The sequence below is a fragment of the Hypanus sabinus genome, chromosome X1 (assembly GCF_030144855.1).
Source record: "Hypanus sabinus isolate sHypSab1 chromosome X1, sHypSab1.hap1, whole genome shotgun sequence".
NCBI classification, from domain to species: domain Eukaryota; kingdom Metazoa; phylum Chordata; class Chondrichthyes; order Myliobatiformes; family Dasyatidae; genus Hypanus; species Hypanus sabinus.
Genome location: NC_082738.1, coordinates 5549069 through 5567157, shown reverse-complemented (window position 1 = coordinate 5567157; position 18089 = coordinate 5549069).

The following is an 18089-nucleotide window of genomic DNA, read 5'->3' as shown; positions in this document are numbered from 1 at the left end:
ATAAAGGTCTTTCGACCAGAGTGAATGATCATTGTTACGGTACACACATGACTGGGTCAGTCTCTTGGAGCTTAGATGCTCTGATTCACCAGAGCATGGATACTGATGTAGTCCCTTTAAAGATTCTGGATTACTTTGCTGATTGGCGTCAATGTTTTGGCGCCAAGATTTGGATATTTAAAGAGCATCTGAACTCAGGTTTGGTGCTCAATCGTCAGCTCAACTTTAGTTCAGTCTGCAATTGCGTTTAGGATTTCTGTCTTGTTTTGATCCTCGTCTAGACTCAGGTTCTCATCTAGCATCTAGTCAAGAACCCTGTTCACATCTCAGTCTTGAAATCATTTCCTGATTCTAGTCTTGGATACACCAGCACTTGAGTCCTTACCATCCTCACCTCGGGCTCTTGTCACAGATCATATTTCCTCACTCTATACCCCATATATCAACATTTTGCCCACTCTTTTAACTAATCTTTGTCCATTGACAGACTCTTTTGAACTTCCTGAAAACTTGGTTTTCTGCCTATTTTTGTATTTCTAGCACTTACGGTTGTAGTACATTCAACTCCTACATCAAAATCATTAATAGTTGAGGCCCAGTGCAGATCTCTGTTTACAGCTTGTTATCCTGAAAATGAATCATTTATTCCAACTCTGTGTTTATTTGGTAAACCAGTCTCATATTCCCACAACTAAATTACCTCCAATGACATGGACACTTTCTTAGCTTTTGCAGATCCTTTTATACGGCGCTTTAACTAATGCTTCTGTAATGCAAATATCTTATCTCTGACTACTCTACTTCAAGGAACTATGAGAAATTTGTTAATTATTTCCCTTCCATGGAACCCATTGAACCTACTTGATTGTTTAATGATTTTGTTAATGCTCAAGGTTCAAAGTAGAATTTATTATCAAAGTACATACATGTTGCCACATACAACCCTGAGATTCCCTTTCTGTGGGCATACTCAGCAAATCTATAGAACAGTCACTGTAAACAGGATTAATGAAAGAGCAAGAGCATAGAAGACAAAAAAATGTGCAAATGAAACAGAATCTGAATCAGGTTTATTATCATTGGCATGTGATGTGAAATTTGTTAACTTAGCAGCAGCAGTTCAATGCAATACATAGTCTAGCAGAGAGAGAAAAATAATAATAAATAAAATAAAACATAATAATAAAAAAACAAGTAAATCAATTATATGTATTGAATAGATTAAAATAATGCAAAAACAGAAATAATAGATATTTTAAAAGTGAGGTAGTATCCAAGGATTCAATGTCCATTCAGGAATCGGATGGCAGAGGGGAAGAAGCTGTTCCTGAATCACTGAGTGTGTGCCTTCAGGCTTCTGTATCTCCTACCTGATGGTAACAGTGAGAAAAGGGCATGTCCTGGGTGCTGGAGGTCCTTAATAATGGACACTGTCTTTCTGAGACATCGCTCCCTGAAGATGCCTTAAGGACTTCGTAGGCTCATACCCAAGATGGAGCTGACTCAATTTACAACCTTCTGCAGCTTCTTTCGGTCCTATGCAGTTGCCCCTCCATACCAGACAGTGATGGAGCCTGTCAGAATGCTCTCCATGGTACAACTATTGAAGTTTTTGAGTGTATTTGTTGTCATGCAAAATCTCTTCAAAACTCTGCAAACAGGAATATAAAAGGGGATAGCAAAAGCTTTTTTAGCTATGTGAAGAGAAAGAAGATAGTTAAGAACAATGTTGGTCCCTTGAAGAATGAATTGGGAGAAATTGTTATGGGAAACAGGGAAATGGCAACAGAATTTAATGCGTACTTTAGATCTGTCTTCACCAGGGAGGACACAAGCAATCTCCCAGATGTATGGATAGGCCAGGGTCATAAGATATCAGAGGAATTGAAACAGATTGACATTAGGAAAGAAACTGTGATGAGTAGACTGGTAGGACTGAAGGCTAATAAATCCATGGGTCCAGATGGTCTGCATCCGAGGGTTCTAAAAGAGGTGGCTCAGGAAATTGCGGATGCATTGGTAATCATTTTCCAATGTTCCTTAGATTCAGGATCAGTTCCTGAAGATTGGAGAGTGGCTAATGTTATCCCACTTTTCAAGAAGGGAGGGAAGGAGAAAACGGAGAACTATCGCCATGTTAGCCTAACGTCAGTCGTGGGGAAGATGCTTGAGTCCATTATTAAGGACGAAATAGTGGCACATCTAGATGGCAGAAATAGGATTAGGCCAAGCCAGCATGGATTTACCAAGGGCAAATCATGCTTGACTAATCTGTTGGAGTTTTTTGAGGGTGTAACAAGGATGTTAGACGAGGGTAAGCCAGTGGATGTTGTATACCTAGATTTTCAGAAGGCATTCGATAAGGTGCCACATAGGAGATTGGTGAGTAAAATCAGAGCTCATGGCATTGGGGGCAGGGTTTCAACATGGATAGCAAACTGGTTGGCAGATAGAAAGCAAAGGGTAGCAGTGAATGGGTGTTTCTCGGACTGGCTGGAGGTGACTAGTGGGGTACCACAGGGCTCTGTATTGGGACCACAGCTCTTTACGATTTATGTCAATGATTTCAATGAGGGCATTGAAAACTATATCAGCAAGTTTGCTGACGATACTAAACTGGGTGGCAGTGTGACATGCGAAGAGGACGTTAGGAGAATACAGGGAGACTTGGATAGGCTGGGTGAGTGGGCAGATACTTGGCAGATGTCATTCAATGTGAATAAATGTGAAGTTATCCACTTTGGAAGCAGGAACAAGAGGGCAGAGTATTGTCTGAACGGTGTAGAGTTAGGTAAGGGAGAAATGCAAAGAGACCTAGGAGTCCTAGTTCACCAGTCAATGAAGGTGAATGAGCAAGTGCAACAGGCAGTGAAGAGGGCAAATGGAACGTTGGCCTTTATTACAAGGGGAATTGAGTACAAGAGCAAGGATGTCCTTTTGCATTTGTACAGGGCCCTGGTGAGACCACACCTGGAATATTGTGTACAGTTTTGGTCTCCAGGTTTAAGGAAGGACATTCTGGCAATTGAGGAAGTGCAGCGTAGATTCACTAGGTTGATTCCTGGGATGGCAGGGCTGTCTTACGCAGAGAGATTGGAGAGATTGGGCTTGTACACGCTGGAATTGAGGAGATTGAGAGGGGATCTGATTGAAACGTTTAAGATAATTAAAGGATTTGATAGGATTGAGGCAGGAAATATGTTCCAGATGTTGGGAGAGTCCAGTACCAGAGGGCATGGATTGAGAATAAGAGGTCAGTTATTTAAAACAGAGTTGAGGAAGAGCTTCTTCTCCCAGAGAGTTGTGGAGGTGTGGAATGCACTGCCTCGGAAGATGGTGGAGGCCAATTCTCTGGATGCTTTCAAGAAGGAGCTAGATAGATATCTGATGGATAGGGGAATCAAGGGATATGGGGACAAGGCAGGGACTGGGTATTGATAGTGAATGATCAGCCATGATCTCAGAATGGCGGTGCAGACTCGAGGGGCTGAATGGTCTACTTCTGCATCTATTGTCTATAACTCCTAATGAAGTATAGCCGCTATCTTGCCTTCTTTATGACTGCATTGACATATTGGGACCAGTTTAGATCCTCAGAGATCTTGATACACAGGAACTTGAAACTGCTCTCTCTCTCCACTTCAGATCCTTCTGTGTGGATTGGAATGTGTTCCTTCATCCTACCATTCCTGAAGTCCACAATCAGCTTTTTCGTCTTACTGACATTGAGTGCCAGTTTGTTGCTACAGCACCATTCCACTAGTTGGCATATCTCACTCCTGTACACCCTCTCCTCACCACCTGAGATTCTACCAACAATGGTTGTATCATCAGCAATACAGTCATGTGTATCCAGAGAGTAGAGCAGTGGGCTAAGCACACACCCCTGAGGTGCACCTGTGTTGATCGTCAACGAGGAGGATATGTTATCACCAATCTGCACAGACTATGGTCTTCTGGTTAGGAAGTCAAGGATTCAATTGCAGAGGGAGGTATAGAGGCCCAGGTTCTGCAACTTCTTAATCAGGATTGTGGGAATGGTGGTATTAAATGCTGAGCTATAGTCGATGAACAGCATCCTGATGTAGCAGTTTGTGTTGTCTAGGTGGTCTAAAGCTGTGTGGAGAGCCATTGAGATTGCGTCTGCCATTGACCTATTGTGGTGATAGGCAAATTGCAATGGGTCCAGCTCCTTGCTGAGGCAGGAGTTCAGTCTAGCCATAGCCAAGCTCTCAAAGCATTTAATCACTGTTGATGTGAGTGCTACCGGGCGATAGTCGTTAATGCAGCCCTTATTATTCTTATTTGGCACTGGTATAATTGTTGCCTTTTTGAAGCAAGTGGGAACTTCTACCCACAGCAGTGAGAGGTTGAAAATGTCCTTGAGTACTCCCACCAGTTGGTTGGCACAGGTTTTCAGAGCCTTATCAGGTACTCCATCGGGACCTTCTGCCTTGCAAATATAAGTAAATAGCAATAAAGAGCGAGAACATGAAATAACAAGATGAAGAGTCCTTAAAGTGAGATCATTGGTCATGGGAACACCAGAAATAGAGCCTGATGGTTGAGGGGTAGTAACTGTTCTTGAAATTGATGTGAGTCCTGAGGCACCTGTACCTTCTACATAGTGGCAGCAGTGAGAAAAGAGCATGGCCTGAATGGTGAGGATCTTTGACGATGGATGCTGCTTTTGTACAGCAACGTTTCGTGTGGATGTGCTCAATGCTTGGGAGGGTTTTACCTGTGATGTACTGGGTCAAATCCACTACCTTTTGAGGGATTTTCCACTCAAAGGCATAGGTGATCCCATTCCAAGCCATAATGCAGCCAGTCAGCGCACTTTCTACTACACATCTGTAGAAGTTTGTCAAGGTTTTTGATGATATGCCAAATCTCTTCAGATTCCTGAGGAAGTAGAGGTACTGTCGTGATTTCTTTGCAATTACATTTATATGATGTGTCCAGTTTTTCCAGTACTTCTTTAATAATGGATTTCAGCGATGAGACATGTTAAACAAATTGGCCTATAGTGTCTTACTTTTGGTCTCCCTCCTTTCTTTAACAGGAGTGCTTCATGTGCAGATGTTCAATCCAACAAACTTGGTAGCTCACAGGTGATACACCTATGATGGCTTCACTGCCTCTGCTGTAGGATATCACGTCAAAGGGGATTGTCACTTGTTGCCTGATCCTTCTTCTCTGGACATTACAATTGTTTCTTTCCTTCATTCCTTTCACTCTAGATTTTCTATCACTGGATGGTTTTAATGAATTCTACCATGAATTTAATACAAAATATTTGTACAAAGTATCTGCTATTTCCTGTTATGAATTTCCCCATTTCTATTTTATGATTAATATTTATGTAAGAGATATGACAAGGCTGTATCCTATCCCTCACCTGTTTAATTTGCAAGCAAAAAAAATCTTCAGAGAAGTCGGATAGGAGGAGAATTGAGGGGTGAAAATGAGTGACAGAGTCATTAATAACCTTCATTATGCTGATGTCACGACAATACCGGCTGAAACTGAAGAAGGCCTGAAGCAAATGCTAACAAACATCAAGGAACATAGCCTCAAGATGGGTTTATACCTTAACTTGAAGAAGAGGAAGATTCTGACTACTGGCAACACGACCAATTTCAGAGGAAATTGAAGTGGTTGACAGTTTCAACTTACTTGGATCAATGATTAACACCAAAGCAGTAAGCAGTCAAGAATTACAACAAAGTTACATTCTACTTGGTCTTGTTTTAAAATTCAACCATTTTGGATAAATCTAAGACTTTTATTGGAACAAATTACTGGAGTACAACTCCGACATAGTCCAGTATTATTTTTATTAGGAGACATTGAAGGGACAATACCGAAACTTAAATTGAATAAGTATCAGAAAAAATTTATAAAAATTACATTGGCAGTAGCCAAAAAAGTTATCGCAGTTACTTGGAAATCTGATTTATATTTAACTATGGATTGTTGGAATAATGAAATACATAGTTGTATTCCACTTGAAAAAATTACATACAATCTAAGAAATGAATATGATATATTTTTGAAAATTTGGCTCCCGTACTTACAAAAGATAGGATTAAATACATAGGTCCTTTGAAGATAAAATTATAAAGTAATTGGAGAAAGTAAAAATAAATATTAAAATTATTTTGAACTCCATGGAGCATGTGGGGATCCTCCAATATCCAGGCAATCTTTCTCTTCTTTTTTTTCTTTCTTTAGGCAAGGGTTAAGGGGGTGAGGGTTAATATTATTTTTCTCACTATTTCATCATCTCTTTTATTCTTGTAGTTTTCTAAAATGTAATAAATAAATAGAAGAATTCCAACAAAGTATCGCCCTTGGCAGAGCAGCCATGAAAGATTTAGAGAAGATCCTCAGGAGCAGGTATCTATTTCTACATACAAAGATTGGACTTGTGCAAGCAGTGGTGCTCTCAATGACATTATATGGATGTGAAAGTTGGATGGTAACGAAGAAGGATAGGAAGCTTATTGATGCCTATGAACTGTGATGCTGGAGAAAAATACTACACATCTTGTAGACCTCTCACAGAACAAATGAACTGGTCCTCAGTGAGATCAAACCAAGTCTCTCACTGGAGGCTCAAATGACAAGAATCCAACTGTGGTACTTTGGGCACATTATGTGAAGAAACAGCTCCCTGCACAAGGATATCATGCTCCACAAGGTGGAAGGACAATGGAAGAGAGGAAGGCTGCCAATCACATGGATGGACAGAATAAGGACAGCGATGAACACAAAGTTATCTACAATGAACCACCTTTGCAAGGATCAAAACTCACTTAGGGCAACTATCCATAGGGTCGCCATGAATCGATGCCAACTCAATGACACTTAACAACAACCGCAATATATGCTGGCTCCCTTCCTCCTTTATAATATACACAGAGAAGCTCTCATGGAGAAGCTCTTTCTATCTGTTTTTATATTTCTGCTTTCCTTAATCTGATTCTGCCCCCTTTAACATATTGGACACCCTTCACAGGTTTCTAAAATATTTGCAATCCTCTGGCCTACCACTAACCATTGCAATGTTATGCATCTTTCCATTCAGTTTTACACCAACCTCAACTTCAGTAATTGATCATAGAGGGATCGTCCTTTGAGTTTCCATTTCTCAATAGAATATATCATTTTTGGGTATTATGAAGTACCCACCATGACTTATCTATTTTCCAAGACCATAACGACCTACTCTGTTTTCAAATCTTTGTAAATGCCTTTATTTAATTTGAAGAGATTAGATTCATACCAAGGTTTCTCAGTCTCAAACTGAAGATGACATCATATGTCATGATCACTGCTCACTGCAGAAACCTTGACAAAGAGTGGCAGTGACACTGAACATCCAGATAACAGCATCAAGATGGACAGGGGATGAAACTGTAAGATCAGCACAAAAGACATTTTGAGCTGAAGTGTTTTGTCACCAATTAATAGATTATGAGTGCTTACCAGGGGAAAATAATCACAGAAACATTGATCTTCCTGAACAACTGAGTCTTCAAGAATTATTTAAGAATGTCATTAAATTCATAATCTAAATTCAATAAATTAATGTTAAATGGTTAATCTGGCTTTACAAAACCTCCTTGCCCATGGAACATTTCTTATAATATACATTATGTACACAAAAATGTGCAACTGTTAAACATTGCTGATCACCAATATTTATAATCCCAATACAGTACTGAGCCCTCTCCAGAATTCACTCTGGAGATCTTCCAGTGTGCCATAAATGTTTAGACAGGGATCTGTGGATTGATATTATGTAGCAGATGAATATGACATTTTACTTATTGGTTTTGTTGTGTGGTCACTCATGATATTACTTTGTCAAGTCTCAGCCTCTGTAAAGGAGAGAGCCATTCAGCCCCTCTCTGCTGTTCTATGATTCAGAAAGATTGAAGCCATCTGACCCTTGCTCCACATTTCTTAATGCCTCTACCTGAGAAAAATCTAGTGAGGTCACTGTTGAAAGTTTCAGATGATCAAAGCATTCATTTTTTTGGGGGAGAGATGGTTCCAGAAATTCATTTACTTTAAAATTACTTCCTGATTTCACTTCTAACTGACCTAACTGTGAGTTTCAGCTGATGTGGTCTTGTTTTGCATTCATTCATCAGCAAGTATGGTATCTGACCTTACATTATATACCTTGAAGAAAATTAGCTGCTTGAAGATGCCAGGATACACATCGATGTGACCTGTCCTGCGAATGGAATTACTTAATCTGTGTACCCACCACTCCAAATCCCATACATCCTTCTTGAGGGTTAGTCCCGAAAGCGGAAAGCAGTAGTGCAAATGCGGTCTGGAACACTTCCTCACTTCTGTGACCCAGCCCATCAAGGTTCTGAATAACTTTGTTTTGAACAGCTTTTGTACTCCTGAACTATTTTTTTTTTGAGAGAAAACCAGATTTATCACAACCCTGTTCTTTCATTGAAGTCACAGTGTACTTTGTGTGAAGACGTATCAGAGCAGGAGGGGGTGAACAAAACCTTACTTTGCAGTTGGTGACCTGGGCAAGCCTGCTCCTGGCACTGAAACTTGGAAAGTTTCAAGTGTCCACTATCACCAGGCTTCTGTTTAATTTGGAAATGTATATACTTCTTTTAGACTATAATAAAAGATGCCCTACAAAGATGTCCTGGGGTGACACAATAGCGTAGTGGTTAGCACAATACTTTACAGTACAGGAGGCCCAGCTTCAATTCCCACCACTGCCTGTAAAGAGTTTGTACATTCTCCCCGTGACCACGTAGGGTTTCTCTGGGTGCTCGGGTTTCCTCTCAAAATCCAAAGACATACTGGTTGGTGGGTTAATTGGTCATTGTAAATTGTTCCGTGATTAGGCTGTGATTAAATTGGGATTGCTGCATGACACAGCTCAAAGGGCAGGAAGGGCCTATTCCATACTGTATCTCAATGAATCAATAAAATAAACAATGCCTGATGCGGCAGCTGATATATGAATTCACAAATCTTCCAGGATCTGAGCTCTTACCATATGGGTGAAGATGGTCTCCACTCCGACAATCTCATTTGTCCAAGTAACTAACCAGTGAATTCTGTTATCTAAGAAACCTATGAAGTAAACTTGGCCTGTGGAGTGTGTTAGGTAATGTGGTGAGGATGAGGATGTGCTGAGCTGAAGAAGAGCTGATAAAGCTTATAGTTACACACACAAAATACTGGAAGAACTCAGCAAGTCAGGCAGCATCTATGAAAATGAATAAACTGCTGACGTTTCAGCCTGTGACCCATCTTCAGGACTGAAAAGGAAGGGAGAAGACACCAGAATAAAAAGATGGGGGGGAAGGGAAGCAAGATAGTTCGAAGATGATAGGTGAAGCCAAGTAGGTAGGAAAGATAAAGGGCTGGAGAGGAAGGAATCTGATAGGAGAGGAGAGTGGACCGTGCGAAAAAAATGAAAAAGGAGGGGCACCAGGTGGATGTAATAGGCAGGTGAAGAGAAGAGGTAAGAGGCTAGAGTGAGAAGAAGAGGGAAGGGGAGGGAAAAACAGAGAAAAAAAACTGTCAGATGGAGAAACTGATGTTGATGTAATCAGATTGGAGGCTATCGAGATGCAATATGAAGTGTTGCCCCTCCACGCTGAGAGTACCCTCATTGTGGTCGAAGAGAAGGCTATGGACCAACATGTCGGAGCAGGACTGGGGATAGGAATTTAAAAGGTTAGTTACCAGGAAATTCTCATAAAAGCTTACAGATGCTTTGTGTGTTCAGGAGAAAGATTTCTGTTCATTCTGAATAAACAAACATTGTACATTTGAAAACTTATTTTAGAAGTTTCCCAGGCTGTTCAAGAAATGTAGTCCACCCATAGCTTCCACTGGAATCGATTAATTTTGAAATTGGTGTTAAGTGCCTCATTAGAAAGAAAAAGTGCAATACTGGTTGCATCACACACTTGTTGGTGGAATACATAAGTTTCAATTACTTATACCTTTGTTAGGGTCCGGTCCGGAGCCCGCCGTCTGGGACTTGCTCCAGTCCGCGGACTCTGGGCCTTGCAGCCAGCCCTCCTGTCACCTGGAGCCATTGGATCATCTTGGCTTAAGGAGGTACACCTGTCACGTATTAGGGGGCAGATATTTATAAGGGGCTCAGGGACTGAGCCTAGTTGGGGGGGTTGTTCTGATTTGAAGCTGGTTTAATGGATGCTGGATCCAGTTCTGATGTGCTTTGTATTGGTTCTGTCCAGGTTTGTCTTGTTTTCCTGCTTCTGTTGTGTGTGCTAGTCCCACTGTTCTGATGTATTTGCCTTGCTTGTGCTATTGTGCTGTCTACTTGCTTCTCCCAATTTCCTGGTGTATCCTGGTTGTCCTGCTGCTCACCCTGGACCCAGCTCCCTTCTGTTCCCTTGCCTCTGTCAGGTAAGCCAGGCTGTTGCTGTTGCCTGGCAAGGAGACTCTGTCCCCTTCCCACCCCTCACCTCAGATGGGTTGTGCCCTGCACCTGCCCAGGTGTCTGTCCCTTGCCCAGGCCTCTGTGTCTCTGCCTGGAAGGTGGTCCTGCCCAGGATTTGGCCTGCCCTGAGGACTCCTACCCTTTCATCCTGTTCTGATGGGTTGTGCCCTACACCTGCCCAAGTGCCTGTGCCCCAGGCCTCTGTGCTTCTGCCTGGGAGGTGTCCCTGCCTGGGATCCATGTGGCCTGCCCTGAGGACTCTGACCCTTTCCACCCATTGCTCCCTATGGGTTGTGCCCACACCTGCCCAGGGTTCTGCATCTTGCCTGGGCCTCTGTGTTCCTCCCTGGGAGGTGGCCCTGCCCAGGGGTTGTGTGCTGCCCCAGGGGGCTCTTCTGCCTGCCTTGCTGGAATCCTGCTCTGCCTGCCTCACTGGAACTCTGAGATCCTGCCCTGCTTGCATTACCCCTTACCTGCCATGGCATCCCCATCCTGTCCTACCCCTAGTAATTTAGTATTTGGGTCCATCTGGCCGTGTTCCTGACAACCTTCTTCTGAGCCATAACATAATGCAAATTAAGTTTTGTTCACAGACAGAGTTTAACTTAGATACAAGTTCATGTCAGAGGATAAATTTCAAGTGGTGGAACTGAAATCATGTGTATCCATGCTGGATTTAAAAGAAGCAGGTTGAATACAACAGATAAATGACTTTACTATAGTAGTTCATCTGTGCTCAGTGTTACCCAATCAAACCCCACATCTCATAACCCAAGCACAGTGAGCTTCCTCCTGAGCACAATTCAAACTATTCCCCATGACCAACAGTCACACAGTAGTTATCCCCATTGGTAATGGCCCAAATAATCACATGTCTATTGACAACCCATCAGAATTGATTTAATGTGGTTGGCAACCTTTATGACATTAATTGTTAAGCATCTGTCTGTGGCTACTTGGGTGTTTTGTTTCCTTGGGCTCTAACATGTACATTATGATTCTATAGAATATGATTAAGAAGCATTTAATTTTGCAAATTTTTAATCTGCCGGTCACATATTAATTACAATATGATATTTCTGATTTGGGGTTAGTAAGCATTTACAGACTATATTGGTGATAGTTATCTCAACTTGCGTATGCTTCTAGAGGTAAGTAACCAGCCCAATATCTACATGAGAGTCTGACGCAGTGAAGCAGACTGAAGATCCCTTATCTGGTTATTTTGATGGTTTAGGTTTTTCTCTATGGATAAATTTGGTAATCACGCTTTTGAAAATCATACTACAGTCCTTCGTGACTTACTCTTCAGAATGAGTAATCAATTACAGTTCTGGGGATTTTTTTCTGTCAAAAGAAGATCTAGAAATTAATATCAACTGTGGTTTTAAGTGTTGATTTAAATAAAACCTAGCTTTTGTAAAAAAATAGTAGATGATAAGTTAATCGATTTAAAGTAGATTTTATACACTCTCTGGAAGTTGAAAAAGAAATTAGAGCTTGAAATGATCATTGCGTTGGGTTCTAATGAGAACTGGGATGGGGTTAATGACTGGATCATTAATTTACAAAAGTGCGAAGCCTAAACCTACACAGGAAGTTGAACTATTATAGTACCTATGATTCTGAAACTTTACTCTCATCTTACTCTAACACAGGCATTGGAACTTGCTGATCTGTGTGGTTCCTATTACTTGCAATGGAGTTACAGGAAGCAAAGTTCCTTCTGATTGAATATCCAATTGAATTCTGACTTTAAGGTGAAGACTGTGAAATGCAATTGGTTCAAATAACAGTAGCCATAATTAAGAAATTGCTTACATTTAGTCATGCTGAAGTTTAATTTGCAATAAATCTCTTGGATACACAAAATATAAATTTGGTCAACTCAGGAACTTGCAATGGCTGGTTGACTACAATGTAAGTAAGGTAGGTATAAACTTCTGCACAATGAATACATTAATAGAACCTTGGCACATGGTAGAATCATTTTCATTGAAGTATTAGAACAGATTATTTGAAAAGTGACAGTCATTTTATCTTATTAGAATGAGGTCAGTTGAGCCCACGCTGGGTCTCAGGGTGATCCCATCAATCCAGATTTCTCCTGCATTTCCTCACACTTTCTCTCTTGGGGAAATGGAATGGGAGCAGTGTCCCTGTAAGATTAAAGAGAGCTTTGAACTCCAGGCCACAATGTAAGTAGCTTGGGTCCTGGTGTGTTGTGGAGAACATAGGAAAGAGTCCCGAGATTGGGGGCACTAGGAGAACACCAGGCCCAATATACTGTGGAGAGCCTGGTCGTCAACTGAACCTTCAGGTTTTCTGAAACCCTGGCAAATTATTTGAGTTTGACTGTGTTACATTGCTCTGGGCATTGATAAGCTATATTAATAGAGTATACTAGTGGCACAGCCATTAACTTACTGGACTAACAACAACCAGAGACCTGATTCATATTTATTTCAGCTGCTTGGAATTTTCAAAGTTCAAAGTACATTTATTGTCAAAGTATGTATACTTTTTACAGCCTTGAGATTTGTCTCCTGACAGGCAGCCACAAAACAGACACCCTATAGAGCCCATTAAAACAAAAGATCGTCAAACACCAAACGTGCAGAGAAAACAAATTGTGCAAACAATAAAAGTAAATAAATAACATTCAGAACTGAAGTTCACGAAAGTGAGTCTGCAGCCACGAAGGCAGTGCAGCCGACTCAGAAGCCCATTTGTTGTAGGCCGCAAGCTCAGTTAAGTAAACCTCATGGCGTACCAGTAAACCAGCCCACACCTCCGGCCCCGACACACCAACCTTTTCAATCTGGCCTAGTGCTTAAATGCAAGCAACACACACAAAATGGCAGAGGAACTCAGCAGGCCAGGCAGCATCTATGGAAAAGAGTACAGTTGACGTTTCAGGCTGAGACCATTCGGCAGGACTGGAGAAAAAGAAATGAGGAGCAGATTTAAGAAGTGGGCGGAGGGGAGGGAGAAACACAAGATGACAGGCTGCAGAGATTCTCTAGCGTTTTGTGGTGTCTCTTTGAGGGATGCCTAGACTGAAGAGGTTTAAATCTTCCCTCCGACAGGAATTCAATGCAACCCCTCTCTCACTGTTCCCCCCTCTGTGTTTGCTGCAGTCTTCCAACTCTTCAACTATGTGCTTACCCAGACCTGCTACCTCAGCCATGTCTTCTTCCTGGGAACATGGCTTTGCTGCCAGCTTGTCACCTTGTGCTTCTCCCTCCCTTACCCACCTTTTAACTCTACTCCTCAACTCTTTTTCTCCAGTCCTGCTGAAGGGTCTTAGCCTGAAATGTTGACTGCACTCTTTTCCACAGATGCTGCCTGGCCTGCTGAGTTCCTCCAGCATTTTGTGTGTGTTGCTTGGATTTCCAGCATCTGCAAACTTCCTCTAGTTTGTGACTGATGCTTAAATAGCCTTTTCTATTCCAGCACTATTGGGTTGAATTGAAAGAAAGATGTAAATTAAAGTAATTCATGAACAGCTGTCTCAGTTGAGACTGGGATAAAACTTGGTTTCGAAAGCTCAGCCCTACAGTTCTTAGTTCTTTCCTCTCACTATCATGGCAGAGAGAAATGTTAAGGAACATAAAGACAGCAATGTTCTTGTTTGTGATGGTTTGCCATTCCCTTTGTGAGTTTGATTACAATCAACAAAGGAACATATACCTTAATGAATTGAGACCTTTCAGACTTCACTTCTATCTATCACCCTTTAAAACACAAAGTCAACATCACACAATCGCTATTGATCTGATTCACCTCAATTTAGCACTCTGTTTTTTAAATATGTGACAGTATTGCAGGCCAAAGAAATTCACTCTGCTTTCTGGATGAGAAAATTCAAAATGTTTTGGTAAATGCCTCCAGTATTTTTATTCATTTGAGAGATATGAACATTCCAGGTAAGGAGAGTTATTGCTCATCCCTGATTGAACTCAAAACTGTGTGGAAGAAGTTCTAGCATTTAGCTCCAATAACAATAAACAAACCATGATATTTCAAAGTAACTTTATTATCAAAGTACAGATGTCACCATACACACCATGAGTCATTTTCTTGTGGGCATACTCAGTAAATCCAGAATAGAATAAGAACCATAATAGAATCGATGAAAGACCGCACCAACTTGGTATTCGACCAGTGTGCAAAGAGAACAAACTGTTCAGATACAAAAAAAGAAATAATAATAATAAATAAGCGATAAATATTGAACATGTGAAGAAGAGTCCTTGAAAGTGAGTCTGTAGGTTGTGGGAACATTTCAATGATAGGGTAAGTGAAGTTGAGTGATGTTATCCCCTTTGGTTCAAGAGCTTAATGGTTGAGCAGTAATAACTGTTCCTGAGCTTGGTGGTGTGAGTCCTGAGGCTCCTGTACTTTCTTCCTGATGGCAGCAGTGAGAGGAGCAGGACCCTGATGATGGATGCTGCTTTCCTGCGACAGTGTTCCTTACAGATGTGCTCAGTGGTAGGGAGGGTTTACCCATGATGGACTGGGTTGTATCCACTACTTTTTGTAGGACAATCAGGCCAACCAGGTTGAATAAACCAATAATTGGCATTGATTGTGGTTACAATGTTAACAATGCCATATGAATGTACTGTAGATTGTTGTTAATGTTACTTTTTAACCATTGAAAACTGAGTCAAAAGAAAAGAGCAGCAGTATAATAGCACTATTTATAAGTCGATAACATGCTGAGTCGTATTTTACTGCATTTGAATTGCTTTGGAAATGCACTGTGTAATGGAAACAACAAAGTATTGAGCGAAAGAAACGACCTGGTCAGTGGCAGGACAAGGTAGAGCCCAATGGGATAGGCTGGATGTATTCCCATTTCTTGTGTTCATTCATCTGTGCTTAGCACACTGGCACTGTTGTAAGAACTTCATTGTTGGGTAGGTTATGCAAATAACTGCAACATTAGGACTTGGGGGCAGGGGCAGTGGAAACATTCATCTGTTTAAATTCCTTCCATCTGTTAATGGATCTGGTCCAGCATACACTGGGAACAATGTGCTTAAGGACCAAATTCACACTGCACTTTTCCTATAAACCAGTCAATTGAATCTAGTGTTGAAAATTAAAGAATTCACGGAGCACAGTCTGAAAACTGATTTAGTAAAAAAACATAAGCCTTGGAGTTGCTGTGATCTGAGAGAAGGTACACACATTAGCAGGACTACAAATTTAACTGCATCGTTAACTTTTTGCATTTAAGTAAGTTCCTACCTGTGATACACAGTAGAGAGGAGAATTTAATGAGTGTACTCCTGGAGCTCCGGTACTCCGGTTTCCTCCCGCAGTCCAAAGACATACTGGTTAATAGGTTATTGGTCATTGTAAATTGTCCCATGATTAGGCTAGGATGAAATTGGTGCTTGCTGGGGTGGTGCAGCATGAAGGGCCTATTCTGTATTGTACATCAAAATAAGTAAAAATATATACGTGTTTGAGAATGACTTCCAAAGTACAGTAGACAGAGGAGTTACAATTTTCCTTGCCTGATACAGGTAAGTCACTATTCATTACAACATGGAAGTCACTATCATTATTAGATGAATATGACACACTCAGACAGACACCTGTTTGTACAGGCTCCTTGGGCAGGGGGTGGGGGTGTGGAGAATAGATTGGTTTTGGTTATTCACTTGTTTGAAGACAATAGAAACAAGCAAAATCGGGTTTATATGCCCAGTGGCCAAAACTCTCACATGTAAACTAAAGACAATTTCTCACCTTCATTGTCCAATGTGTAATGAGATGTCAGAGGTGCCATCCTTTGGTAAAGCATCTTGGCCTGTTTACAACAAGTTTCTGAGGCCCAAGTTCAAAGTACATATTCATCACCATATTCTTTACTGAGATTCATTTCTTACTGGCATCCACAGTAAATTCAAGGAAACCTAATAAAGATGGACAAACAACCAATGTATAAAAACAAAAAAAAACTGCAAGTACAAAAAAAAGAAAAAATAAGAAACAAATAAGTGATATATATTGAGGAGAGGAGTTGTAGAATATGTAAGAGTGAGTCTGTGGATTATGGAGTCAGTTTATTGTTGGGATGAGTGACGTTATCCCCTCTGGTACAAGAGTCTGATGGTTGAGGGGTAATAACTGTTCTTGAAACTGGTAGTGTGGGAATTGAGGCTCCTGTATTTCCTTCCTGATGACAAGATCAGAGTATCAGGTCCTGGATGGTGGGGTCCTTGACAGGTGCTTTTTTCCTGTTATAGTGCTCCTTGTAAATGTGCTCAATGGTGGGAAGATCCTTCACATAGACCATAAGACACAAGAGCAGAATTGGGCCATTTGACCCATCAAGTCTGCTCTGCTATTCAATCATGGCTGATCCTTTTTTCCCGCTCCTCAGCCCCATTCCCCGGCCTTCGCCCCGTAACTTTTGATGCCATGTCCAATCAAGAACCTATAATTCTCTGCCTTAACTACACCCAACGACCTGGCCTCCAGAGCTGCATGTGGCAACAAATTCTTCAACTTCACCACCATCTGGCTAAAGAAATTTCTCTGCATCTTGGTTTTAAATGGATGCCCCTCTATCTAGAGTCTGTGCCCTCCTGTCCTGGATTCCCCCAGCATAGGAAACATCTACTCTGTGTAGGTATGGTGCCAGAGGACTGGAAAATTCCAAATGTCACTCCACTCTTCAAGAAAGGAGGAAGGCAGCAGAAAGGAAATCATGGACCCGTCAGCCTGACCTCAGTGGTTGGGAAGATGTTGGAATCAGTTGTTAAGGATGAGGTGGTGGAGTACTTGGTGACACAGGACAAGACATGAACAAGTCAGCATGGTTTCCTTCAGGGAAAATCCTGCCAGATGAATCTATTGGAATTCTTTGAGGAGATTACAAGTAGGATAGATAAAAGGGATGCAGTGGATGTTGTATATTTGAATTTTCAGAAGGCCTTTGACCAGGTGCCACATGTGAGGCTGCTTATCAAGTTAAGAGCCCATGGTATTACAGGAAAGGTAGTGACATCATTTGAGCATTGGCTGATTGGTAGGAGGCAGTGAGTGGGAATAAAAGGATCCTTTTCTGGTTGGCTGCCAGTGAGTAGTGGTGTTCCGCAGGGGTTGGTGTTGGGACCACTTCTTTCTACATTGTATATCAATGATTTAGATGACAGCTTTGTTTCCAAGTTTGCAGACGATTTAAAGATTGGTGGAGGGGCAGGTAGTGTTGAGGAAACAGGTAGGCTGCAGAAGGACTTAAACAGATTAGGAGAATGGGCAAAAGAGTGGTAAATGAAATACAATGTTGGAAAATGCATGGTCATGCACTTTGGTAGTAGAAATAAATATGCGGACTATTTTCTAAACAGGGAGAAAATCCAAAAATCTGAAATGCGAAGGGACTTGGGAGTCCTTGTGAAAAATAAACTAAAGGTTAACTTGCAGGTTGAGTCAGTGGTGAAGAACGCAAGTGCAGTGTTAGCATTCATTTCAAGAGGTCTAAAAGACAGGAGCAGGGATGTGATGCTGAGGCTTTATAAGGCACTGTTGAGGCCTCACCTTGAGTATTGTGAACAGATTTGGGCTCCTCATCTAAGAAAAGGTGTGCTGG